Source organism: Ceratotherium simum, chromosome 8 (assembly GCF_057802395.1).
Source record: "Ceratotherium simum simum isolate JZ-2026a chromosome 8, ASM5780239v1, whole genome shotgun sequence".
Taxonomy (NCBI): Eukaryota; Metazoa; Chordata; class Mammalia; order Perissodactyla; family Rhinocerotidae; genus Ceratotherium; species Ceratotherium simum.
The window spans coordinates 42,270,947-42,282,625 of NC_141907.1; positions in this window are offsets into that span (position 1 = coordinate 42,270,947).

Sequence of the window (11,679 nt, forward strand, 5' to 3'; positions counted from 1 at the left end):
GAATACTACTCGGCCATAAAAAAAAGACAAAATCAGGCCGGCCCGTGGCTTAGCGGTTAAGTGCGCGTGCTCCGCTGCTGGTGGCCTGGGTTCGAATCCCAGGCGCACACCGATGCACCGCTTGTCCGGCCATGCTGAGGCCGCGTCCCACATACAGCAACTAGAAGGATGTGCAGCTATGACATACAACTATCTACTGGGGCTTTGGGGGAAAAAATAAATAAATAAAATTATTAAAAAAAAAAAAGAAAAAGACAAAATCGTCCCATTTGCAGCAACATGGATGGGCCTTAAGGGTATTATGCTAAGTGAAATAAGTCAGACAGAGAAAGACAAATACAGTATGATTTCACTCATATGTGGAAGATAAACAAACACACACGTAGATAAGGAGAACAGATCAGTGGTTACCAGAGGGGAAGGGGGTGGGAGGAGGATGAAACGGGTAAAGGGGCACATATGTATGGTGACAGATGGAAACTAGACTATTGGTGGTGAACCCAATGCAGTCTATACAGAAGTTGAAATATAATAATGTACACCTGAAATTTATACAATGTTATAAACCAATGTGACCTCAATAAAATATTCTTTTTTTAATTGGCTTTTCAGAGCCAGCCCTGATGGCCCACTGGTTAAAGTTCGGCGCTCTCACCACTTGGGCAGCCCAGGTTCATTTCCCAGTCGCAGAACCACACCGTTGGCCTATCAGTTGCCATGCTGTGACAGCAGCTCACATAGAAGAACTAGGACTTACAACTAGATTATACAACCATGCACTGGGGCTTTGGGGAGGGAAAAAAAAAAATTAGGAAGATTGCCAACAGATGTTAGCTCAGGGCAAAACTACCCCTGCAAAAAAAAAATATTGACTTTTCAGTGGCTCTCGAGGCAGTTGCTTCTACAATCCGATGTCTATAAAGGGAGGCTGAGAAGTCATTTGCCCCATGTTCTCAACATGCAGCCAGGCAAATCAGAGAGACCAAAGATGCTCCAGACATGTAAAGGGCATCAAGCCCAAAGTAACAGAATACAGAGCTGCTCATTTGTATGATATACGTGAAACCAGCAGAAAAAAACAACTCTTCTTGGCCACTACTCATTCATTCATTTATTCAACAAATATTCATACAGTCAACAAATATATTTATTCAACAATGTGTCACACGCTGCAGGGTAAGCCCTTTACTTTGGAACAAGTAACACAGGCAAGTCCTGGCTTCATGGAGCTGGCCTTCGACTGGGAGACAGATGGATTCTTAGTCAGATAATCACTCAATCAAATGCAAAACTGCAAAAGTGACATATGACATAAAGAAGAGGTCCATGGTGTCAAGACAGCCATAATGCAGGGTGTCAGCTAATGAGGGAGGACATGGAAGGCTTCCTGAGGAACAGATGCAGGAGGGAAGAGGAGAGGAAGTGGGTTTCCAGGCACAGGGAACAGCCTGTGCAAAGGCCCAGGGGTGGGAAGAAGTCTCGTGAGGAGAAGATTTTGACTTTCTCTACCCTGAAATAAGATAAATAAGCAATATGTTTTTTCTTGCTCTTTTATAGTTTCATTTTTTACTCTTTTAACCTTTCTGGAAAAAAAATTCAGATCATGATGGTGTGAACATCACTAAGAACCTCTGTTCGTTCTCTCAATGATTTGAAATATCTCCTCTCCTTGGATCTGTTTCTAGCTTTCTTTTCAGTGTCATTGATTTATTTTTGTGCAAAGACTATACTATTTTAATTATTGAGAATTCAAAATATCTGGCAGTGCAGACTCCACATTCCCCTCAGTCTTCTTTTTGGAAAAAATAAGATAAAAACAGAAAACAGTAGAGAATAATACACCACCACCACCTACCATATATTATGAACAAATGTTAACATTTTAACATAGTTGCTTCAGACATGTGTCTTAGGAAAAGGAATAAAATATAACAGATCAGGGCCGGCCCCAGTGGCTTAGCGGTTAGGCGCATGTGCTCTGCTGCTGGCGGCCCGGTTCGGATCCCTGGTGCGCACCGACGCACCGCTTCTCCCGCCACGCTGAGGCCACGTCCCACATACAGCAACTAGAAGGATGTGCAGCTATGACATACAACTATCTACTGGGGCTTTGGGGGAAAAAATAAATAAATAAATAAAATTAAAAATAATAATGATATATATATATATAACAGATCAACCCAAAATCCCTCATGGGCCTCCCACTCACTCCCCTTCCTCCCACACTACAGGAAACTACCAACATGAATTTGACATGGAACCTTCTAGTCCGTGTTTTAAAACTTTAACTTCATATATATCTACCCATAAGTAAAATGCCGTATTGTTTTGTGAGTTTTTACTTCTTTATTCTTCCAAGTGAATTTTAGAATTGTCTTGTCAAAATCCCCATAGGCTCCTTTTTTGGATTTTTATTGGAGATGCATTAAAGGGATTTATTACTTTGGAGAGAATTGACATCTTTACATTATCAGTTTTTCCCTCTAGGGACAAAGTATGTTTTTCATTTACTCAAGCCTTTATTATGTCCCTTTGTAAAATACGGTTATTTCTTTCTTGTAGGTCCAGCACATTTCTTGTTATTTCCGGGTAACTTATGATTTGTGTTGATGTTGAGAATAGGATTTTATTTTTGTATTATAACTGCTAATTCATTCTTCTGATATAAAAGAAAGAAGTTAACTTTCTAATACTTATTTTGTAACTGGTCATATCACTGGATTCTTAGTATATCTAATACTGTAGTTTTTCAATTGATTCTTTTGTGTTTTCTTGGTGGACGATTACACATTATATACGTCATGTGCCACATAACAACATTTCGGTCAACCGTGGACCGCATATGTGACAGTAGTCCCAGAAGGTAAGTACCATAGAACCTGGGTGTGCAGTAGGCTGTACCATCTAGGTGTGTGTAAGTACACTCTATGATGGTCGCACAACAACAAAATCACTTAACGACGCATTTCTCAGAACGTGTCCCCATCGCTAAGCGATACATGACTTTACTATAGACTTGCAAATAATGATCATTTGATCTGTCTCCTACCGACAGTGACACTCCATTTCTTTTTCTTATCTCCATGAATTAGTGAGGACTTCCAGACGATGTTAAATTATAATGTTGAAGGCAGGTATCCTCATCTCATTCCTGATCTTAAGAGGAGGCCCTCCAATATTGCACTTTTTTATGATGGTCGGCTGTTGTTTGAGACAGCCTTTACCGTGTTTTCTTCTTTTAGGATAGTGAGAGATTTTTTTTCCAATCTGTGCATAGTTACAAAGCAGAGTAGTTTAAAAAAATTAAAACACTAGTTTTTTTGTAATGTTTTGCAAAATTGGAGATTCTACTCTCATCAGCACTCTTTTTGGTGACTTGTATTGGAAAGAGCATTAGACTGGTTCCAGTTCTGGCTGTGAAACTAGTTAATGGTTTCATTTGGGGCAGGTCCTCTCACTTCTCTGGGCCTTCACTTCAATTTGTTAATAGTTTATTGTCATGAAACCTTTATTTGTTTTAGTCAAACAATTTTACAAAGTCAGCCACACCTAATAAGTTCACAGGGCTGAAGATGATTAAAAGTTTAGTTTGAGTACATAGAAAATTGAACTGAAAATAGTTCAAAATAAGCAGACTGTGAAAACTTCATGAAGATCATAGCTGAAGTTTTAAAAATAATAACTGCTACTTATTGAGTATTTACTACGAGTATTTACCATGAGTATTTACTATGTTCCAAGAATAGTGTTTTACTTACAATATAGCCTATTAATTGCTTATAATAACTCTATGAAGTAAATAAAATCATTATTCCCATTTTATAGATGAGGAAACTGAGGCATAGTGGGGTGGGTACTTTGTGGATTAGCTCACTCAACGTCCATTCCAGTTTCCTTCCGGTGTACCTTCCTTCCTGTATTACATAGCCTGGAACACTCACGTCCACATTTCCCAGACTCCTTTGCAAATAAGATTCCTGATATGATTTATCTTCCGTAATCAGCAGCATTGGCCAGGGACTTGATTTTGAAATGGAGTTAGGCAGGGAGAGGGGCAACGTGCAAGGCTATGTTTTGCAGGTCATTGTAAGCATATGAGGCTCTGGTGCCTACAGTTCCAGGAGTGGCTTCTTGATCCCCAGGTCACAGTCAAGACAGGGGGTCCTGGACCCAGTGGCTGAGACAGCAACTTCCTGAATCTCCAAATTGAGGTAGAGAAGTCAGTTCCCTCCACAGGCCAGTTCTATGGTGCCCTTCTGGAAGCCATTCCCAGAGGCCAGTCTCTGGCCACTCCTCCAGCCCTTCCAGCTGTTGTAAGCACCTATTTCCCTTATTAAATCCCTTTCTGCTTAAACCAACCAAAGTGATTTCTATTATTTGCACTTGAACTCGGATCATTATAAGCAGGGTAATCTTCCTTTTCTCACGTGTCCCCTTCAGCTAAGTAGGAGAAGCCAGCAGGCATTGCACTTGGATCAGGGCACCTGGGTTCCAGTTCCGTCCCTATTATTGAATAGCTGCATACTCTGGGCAAGTTCCTTTACCTTTCTGTGTCTCAGGGTTTTTTTTTTATCTCTGACATGAGGGAATACAGTGTCACTTCTGGCTCTAACATTCTATGATTATCCTCAACCCAGAAGAATATTAAGCACCCCTGATGCAGACTGCCTGCCCAGCAGTTCACAGTAAGCCAATTACAGACCTGGAACTAGCAAGGCTATTTCCCAAGTCCTGGTTTTTCCTTGGTTTAACCCATTTGGAAGAATGTTCTGTGACGGGCCTGGAACCCAGACCCCTCCTCGGAGAGGGACTTGAACCACTGGAGCACCTCCTTGGAGGCGGGGAGGGGGTCACACCTGCAGGACGTAGATTCATTAGGAGGCTGCTGAGCAGGCAAGCTGAGGGCTACAAAGCCTGTGGCTGCTAGAGATCAAGCCAAGCGAAAGGTCAGGAAACTGGAAAATTAGGACAGGACCATGGAGAATTCTGAGGGCAGAGGTCAGTCACAAGTCAGGGATGGAAGCCAGGAAGTCTAGCCCGAGGCCAAGGAGTTGACAGTTCATAACGCTGTGGTCCAAGCAGGGACGGGGACGTGGACGGGCAGTCAAGCCTCACCAGTGAGGACAGACAAAGAATTCAGAGTCCAGGTTGTGAGGTAAGATGAGGGTCCTCATCCACCCTCCACTTGGCTGTTCAGATTCAACTAACTCAGCGCCTTGCACAGCGTAGAAGTTCAGAAATGGTTGTTGCATCAGATTGCCTTGAATGAGTGAAGACCTCGGGGGTCATAACAGAGAGTAAAGCTAGTCTTGGAACAGATGTTTCCAGCCCCAATGATAAGCAGGAAGTGTTTTCATAAGTGAGCAAATCGGCTGCATTTGGGGAGAATGGTTCTGGCTGACTGAGGACAAAATACTGAAGTGCAATTGAATTCTGGCAAATTATCTGGGTAGTCGGGGAGGGCTGGAAGGTAGCTGGATGGGGTAGCACTCTGGCCATAGAAAGGTGGACTTCTAATGTCCCCCCATCTTTCAGGGAGAATGAAGACATGCTCTAACAAGAGAGTGTGCCTTAATAGTTTGCTGTCTCCAAGTTCATAGTTCTTTTTCATCCCCTCTAGCCCACATCAACTCTCTAAAATACTGCCCCTTCTAAATCTGCTCTCAGATAGGTTCTTTCCAGCAAGGAAGCTGATAAAAAAATTCATAAGATACAAATTATTAAAATAACATAATTGGTTTCCCTTCCCAGAGGTTCTTGCCTTTTTGGAGGCAAACTAACCATGATGAATTTAGAACATTAGGGAAATATTGTGGAGCAGGAGACAGGTTAATGAAATCTTACCCTGGAGGATATACAGTTGTAGATTCTGTATTTGTGAGTTCACCTACCCACTAATTTTTTTTGTAATCCCAAAATCAATACTTGGTAGAGATTTTGTGGTCATTCATGGACATGTGTAGAGTGGTGAAAAATTAGTCACCCAACCCACACAGCCCAGCTGAGGTTGAGCAAGGCGATGCTCTGCCTTCTTGTTTCAACTCTCATACTGTAAACAAGTATCCTTCTCATGATCTATGTGGTTCCATGTTTTTCACACTTGTGTGCTTTTTGTTGGTGATTTCACTGCTTAAAATGGCCCCCAAACATGGTGCTGAAGTGTTGTCTAGCGTTCCTAAGGTCAAGAAGGCTGTGATGTGCCTTAAGGAGAAAATACTTGTGTTCAATCAGCTTCCTCCAGACGTGAGTTATGTTGCTGCTGGCCATGAGCTCAATGTGAATAAATCAACAATATATACTAAATAAGGTGTCCTTAAACGGAAACACACATGAAACAAAGTTATGTGTTGATTGATTGATAAAAATGTTGTGACCAGAGGCTCAAAGCAAGCTAACTCTGTATTCCCCCAGAAGCAATGGTTCAGTATTTGCTAACTGATTGTTCACAGTGACTTTATAGAAACGTTAACTACCAAGAATAAAGAGAGGGAACTGTACTTGGTGTATCTCCAAACACCTCTTCATCCTAACTCTATTACTAGGAAATGCTTACAGGAGCCTCCTGTGTGAATGTTGCTAAGAATTACAACGAAAATATTTGGAAACATTTTTCAAGATCTTTACTTCTCAGCCTTTTTTACAGGTATGGCCTCAAATTCTCATTGACAAGCCATGAATGTGATGGCCCCTTTAGGATTGGATGTGCCGTTCCAGAAATTGAAAGAAAAGGAAACTGTAGTAATTCTGCCTGAATTTTTTTTTTTTATACTGTCCTATAGCTTTGGGGGATTTTTTCCCCCCTAATAGATTCCTGATGTTAGTTGTAAAACTCTTGTAAGGGACTCCTAAGTCATGAATAATGTCACTAAACAGTGTTCACGTAGAGTTTCTACATGGAATCTTAGGCAGAAAGCTGGGTCCAGGACAGAGATGGGAGGGCAGAGGTTTACAAGAGAGTTCTTACTCACCCTCTAGCAGAGGATCTGATTTAGTCACCAACAAACGGAAATCTTTGGCACTTAGTCTAGTCTGTTTCTCACCCTTCCAGAATTATCCTGACTGTAACTGAAGCCTGATAACTCTCTGGCAAGAATAAATTCAAATGACACCAGGAGACATCTGCTAATATAGACGCCTGGTAAAAGTTCTTGATCCTTAGCGCACACAGCCGAAGACAAGAATCCCGTGTTTGTGTTTAAGCAGTGATACCAGGTAATTCACTTCCCAAAATTAAGGACATGGTGAGGAATCGAGGAGCTCAAATGTTAGCTCAAAAGTTTTGCTCTCCTGGAAGGAAAGACATTTCAAGGTGACATGGAGTCTCTTTTCTCTGTATTTCTTTCAGTCAAGCTGGGGCCAATTTCTTTCCTTTGCATTTAAATTCATGGGTTCAAAAGGAGGCCTTCCTGCCCATCATTCACTGCTCCCAAGGCTCTTAACTGCCACATATTCTGAACTCCACATCCCGGACGCACATTTCTCACAGAAAAGAACTGAAAGGCCTCTCAGTGCCGCCTCCCCCAGCCAAGGGGCCCTCCAGCCTGGCCTCCCTCAGGGCCTGCGCCAGCCGCCTCAGCAGCTCCCAGCTCCAGGCAGAGCATTTGTGTGGCTGAGTCCGGGGAGGAATTTGTAACTTGGGGACTGGGGTCAGACGCCTTCCGGTTTTCTACTTAGTGACACGCTTTCTCACACAGGGGTCGAGAGTTAGGGCCTCACAAATGCATCCTTCGAGAGGAGCTGCTAGAAATGTTTTCTTAATAAGAGTCCTTTTCTTTTCCCTTGAGACACTGAGAGTTTGAACCTCAGACCTTTCAATCCCTCGACAGAAGCTGTAAACCACAAGTGTGCTACATGTTGAAAGGACGTGCAAGTGACCAGCACTTGGGTCTGTCCCTCAGCCGACGGCTTGGGCAGGCTGCCCACACTGGTGGGGAGAGAAGAGGGGAACAGCTTCCCCTGCCCCCAGGGAGCCATCAGGACGCAATCAGCTCGAGCTGGCCGAGCTGGCGGAGCAGGCCGTCTTCAGCGGGCCTTTTCTTAGCCTCGGCCCGGCCCCAGACATGCCAGCCACTCGGTGTGTGTGCGGATGGCCCTCTGAGAAGCTGTCTGAGAGGTCTCATTTGGCCTGTGCTGTGAGACAAAAAAACCCAGCTGCTGCTCCGTGGGGACGTGAGAGAGCTGGCACCATACAGCCGCTGGGGACCAGGAGAGCAGACGTATTGCTCCACCCCAGAGCCAACGGGTGTGGATTGTGGAGAACTTATCACTGTGCAGGTTTCCTTTCTTCTTTCTTTCTTTTTTCTAATTGTTTTGCAAATATTTTTAGCAAGTGTTAAAATGTACACACATACATACAAATGTGTGTGTGTGTTTAGGTTTTCCTTGTTTTGGAAAAGAGAAGAGCCTGAAGAGAGTGCAGGAGGGTGGGCGGAGGTGAGGGTGAGGCCGGTGCTCAGTGAGCAGGGGAGGGCCCCCCGTCCTCCAGCGCACCTCACTCCCGGTTAGCTCTGGCCAGGGAGGGACTACAAGGGTGTTGAACCTGCGTCCTGAACTCTGTGTTGCTGGAGCTGAAGCACCGACCCGGGCCTTCTCCCCAACCTTGGCTTCTGCGTTGACTGCCCCCCAACTTGCCTTCACCCTCCCAGCTCTCTGCTCCTCTACTTCCCTGGATAAGCTGCAGGAGCCTCTGACCCTGAGTGTTCTGGATGGTGGCAGGGGACCCACAGGTGTGGCTGGAGTATAGAGAACAGAGCAGCGTTCCATGCATTGGGGTCCCAGGGGTGAAGGCGGGGACCCCTTTTCTCTCCTGGCTCCTGCTTGAGTTCCTGATACGAAGTTCTCTCCTTACAGCTCTCTTTCTCCTCACAGCTCTTGGTCGATGTAACAGATTTGTCTTCTCTCAAAATGCAAATGTCCTCAGGGGGGGATAGCACTTAAAAATTGTGACTATGGAGACCATATTATCCAAACACCAAATCAGAATATTTTACAAAGCACTTTTCCTATCTTTTTCTTCATTCAATGAATTTTATTTTTCCAGAAATTTTTTCTATTATCAAAGAAGTCATAAATGTTGTAAAAAAATTTTTTTAAATAAAGCAAAGCTATGAAAGGAAATCTACCCCTACCCATACGTGATCCGCCTCCCATCTACCTCACGGGAAGGATAGCCGTGATTAACAAGGTGTGGGGTGTCCTTCCAGGTGTCTCTCCATGTGTGCTTGTGTGTGTGCACATGTGTGTAAACGTGTGTGTTGTTTTTAACAAAAATGCATTCCTTTACACACTGCAGTGGTATTTGACTTCTTTCACTCACTGCATTAGAAACGTCTTTCTAGAAAGAACTTTTTGCTGTCTATGAATATTATATGAAAAATCTTCAAAAGTTAAATATTATTTAATATACATTTATCAGGTCACCTTTGTCTGTTTGTGCTATTGTCCTTGGTCTTTATTAAACAGAATGAAATTACAGGAAGCCAGGGATCTTCTAGGGCAGGGCTGCCCATTAGCACTTCCTGCAATGGTGGAGATGTTCTATAACTGCGCAGTCCACTATGGTGGCCACTAGCCACTCGTAGCTATTGAGCTCTTGAAAAGGGACTAGTGCTACTGAGGAAATGAATGTTTAATTTACTTAATTTTTATTAATTTAAATGCTAAATTAAATAGCCACACGTGGCTAGTGGCTACTGTACTGGACAGCGCATTTCCTGAAAATTTGGGACGAATCTATCATCTACTCCTAGGAGGGCAATAGGAAGAAACTTTGAAGCCAGACTTCCTGGATTTGAACCACAATTCCTTCCACTTACCAGAGGCATGACTTTCCACAAGTCACTCAACCTCTCAGAGTCTCAGTTTGCTCATCTGTAAAACGAGGATAACAGAAATACCTTATTGAGTTGTTATGAGGATTCAGTGAGTTAATACTTGTAAAGCAGTTGAACCAGTGCTTGAGCACATCATAGCGCTCAGTGAATATTAGACATAAAATTCCTTCCTAAGAATAGGAATGGAAGCGGAAAAGAAAAACAACTTGGGGAGGGGAGGAGACTAGAGAAAGGAACTTTTGAGTGAATGAAAGGGTGCTTTATTCCCTCAGGAAAGGTGGGTCGGCAGGGCTAATGACCCACTATAGCCCCTCCATACTGCTTAGACCTTTCCCTGGCCACAGTCTTTCAGTGACTGGGAGTGAGCAGAAAGCGTCTTCTAGAAAATGAACTCCTTCAGCCATTTATTGAATTTCTCTTTTCCCCAGAGAGGTCCTCTGCTGGGAGCTGCTCACTACCCCAGCCCAGCCTGAACCCTGCGTGGGGCCATGAGAGACAAAGCCCCCTCACCAGCCACCCTGCGGCCTCAGCCTCCCAGCCCAGGTGGCTGCAGTGGCCTGCGGACAAACAGCAGGCACAGTGTTGTCAGTCCCCAGGGCAGTCTCTGTCCTGCGGCTGCTTTAAGGCTAATTCCGTAAAGGGCAGGGAAGAAGAATCTAACTTTGTCACAGAAGTGTGATCTTTCTTCCACAGGGAAAACAGTCTGCAGAGTTGGAATAAATTGATGAAGTAAGGCAAGTATTTTTCTCTCAGGCTGTTTAAGAATTTACAGATCCATTCAGACCGTTAGCCCTTCCCTCCCACACACACACAACTGCTGTCCAGAATGTTTGGAATGTATTTCTCGGTTATTGCTACCTCCTAAAACACGACCGCGGCTGCGAGATCCGTTGATCTATTTGTCCCTCTATCCGCTGCCCAGTGAGTGATTCATGAATGAATGATAATTGAGTTCCTGAAAACATATGCTAAAATATACATTCTCTAAACATTAACTTTCTACATTATGGTTAGGATTTGAATAGGAGAATGCAGCATGTTATCAGTGTGGGGTCAGCATGGATTATAAAGAATGCTGAGAAACATGCCCTTGTGTTACAAAAAGGCACCACCACCAGACTGGACACCAGGATGCCTGGGTTCAAGTTCTAACTCTGCCATCTGGCCAAGAGCCTCGACCTCCTTTTTGGCAAAACATGAAAGAGATACAGCTGACCCCAGGTAGGAGGTTCACACATTGTACACTCTCTGGGCTTTCTGGGGTGAGAGGTCAGGCATTTTCCCAGCCAGGAGGCCACCGGCCGGACTTTTTCAAGAGTGGCAGGATATTGCTGCTCTTGCTGCAGCTTCTAAAAGCCTGGTTATCCCAGCGGCACAACAGAAAGGTCCAAGGCTGTTGTCTTCTAGGGGAGCCAACCCCATCCTTCCAGACACTAGTTATAGCTCGCATCACCTCTGCAGCTTTTGAGGGGGGATTTCCATTCACAAACCCCTTTCAGAGGATTTTGGAAGCCTTCTGTCCTGGTGCAATGAAGCAGGCTTCCTCTTTTTCCGCCAAATATCCAAAAGGGAAATGACATTCACCAAGAATTTGGACAAACTTTTGTAGAAGAAGAAACAGTGTGAAAATTGCATAGATCCTTTTTCCTTAAAGCATTCGAGAAGAAAACTGCAGGAAGTGGTAGATTCGGGACATAAAGGACATCATTTGCCTGCCTTATTATCTCATTTTTCAGTGGAGCTGACAGGACAGCTGCCTGTTATTACAGGGCACACCAGGAAATGTTTAGCTGCCAAACAGAAAAGAACGAGTGAGGGATTAGCAGCCCTGTTCATGCCACACAAA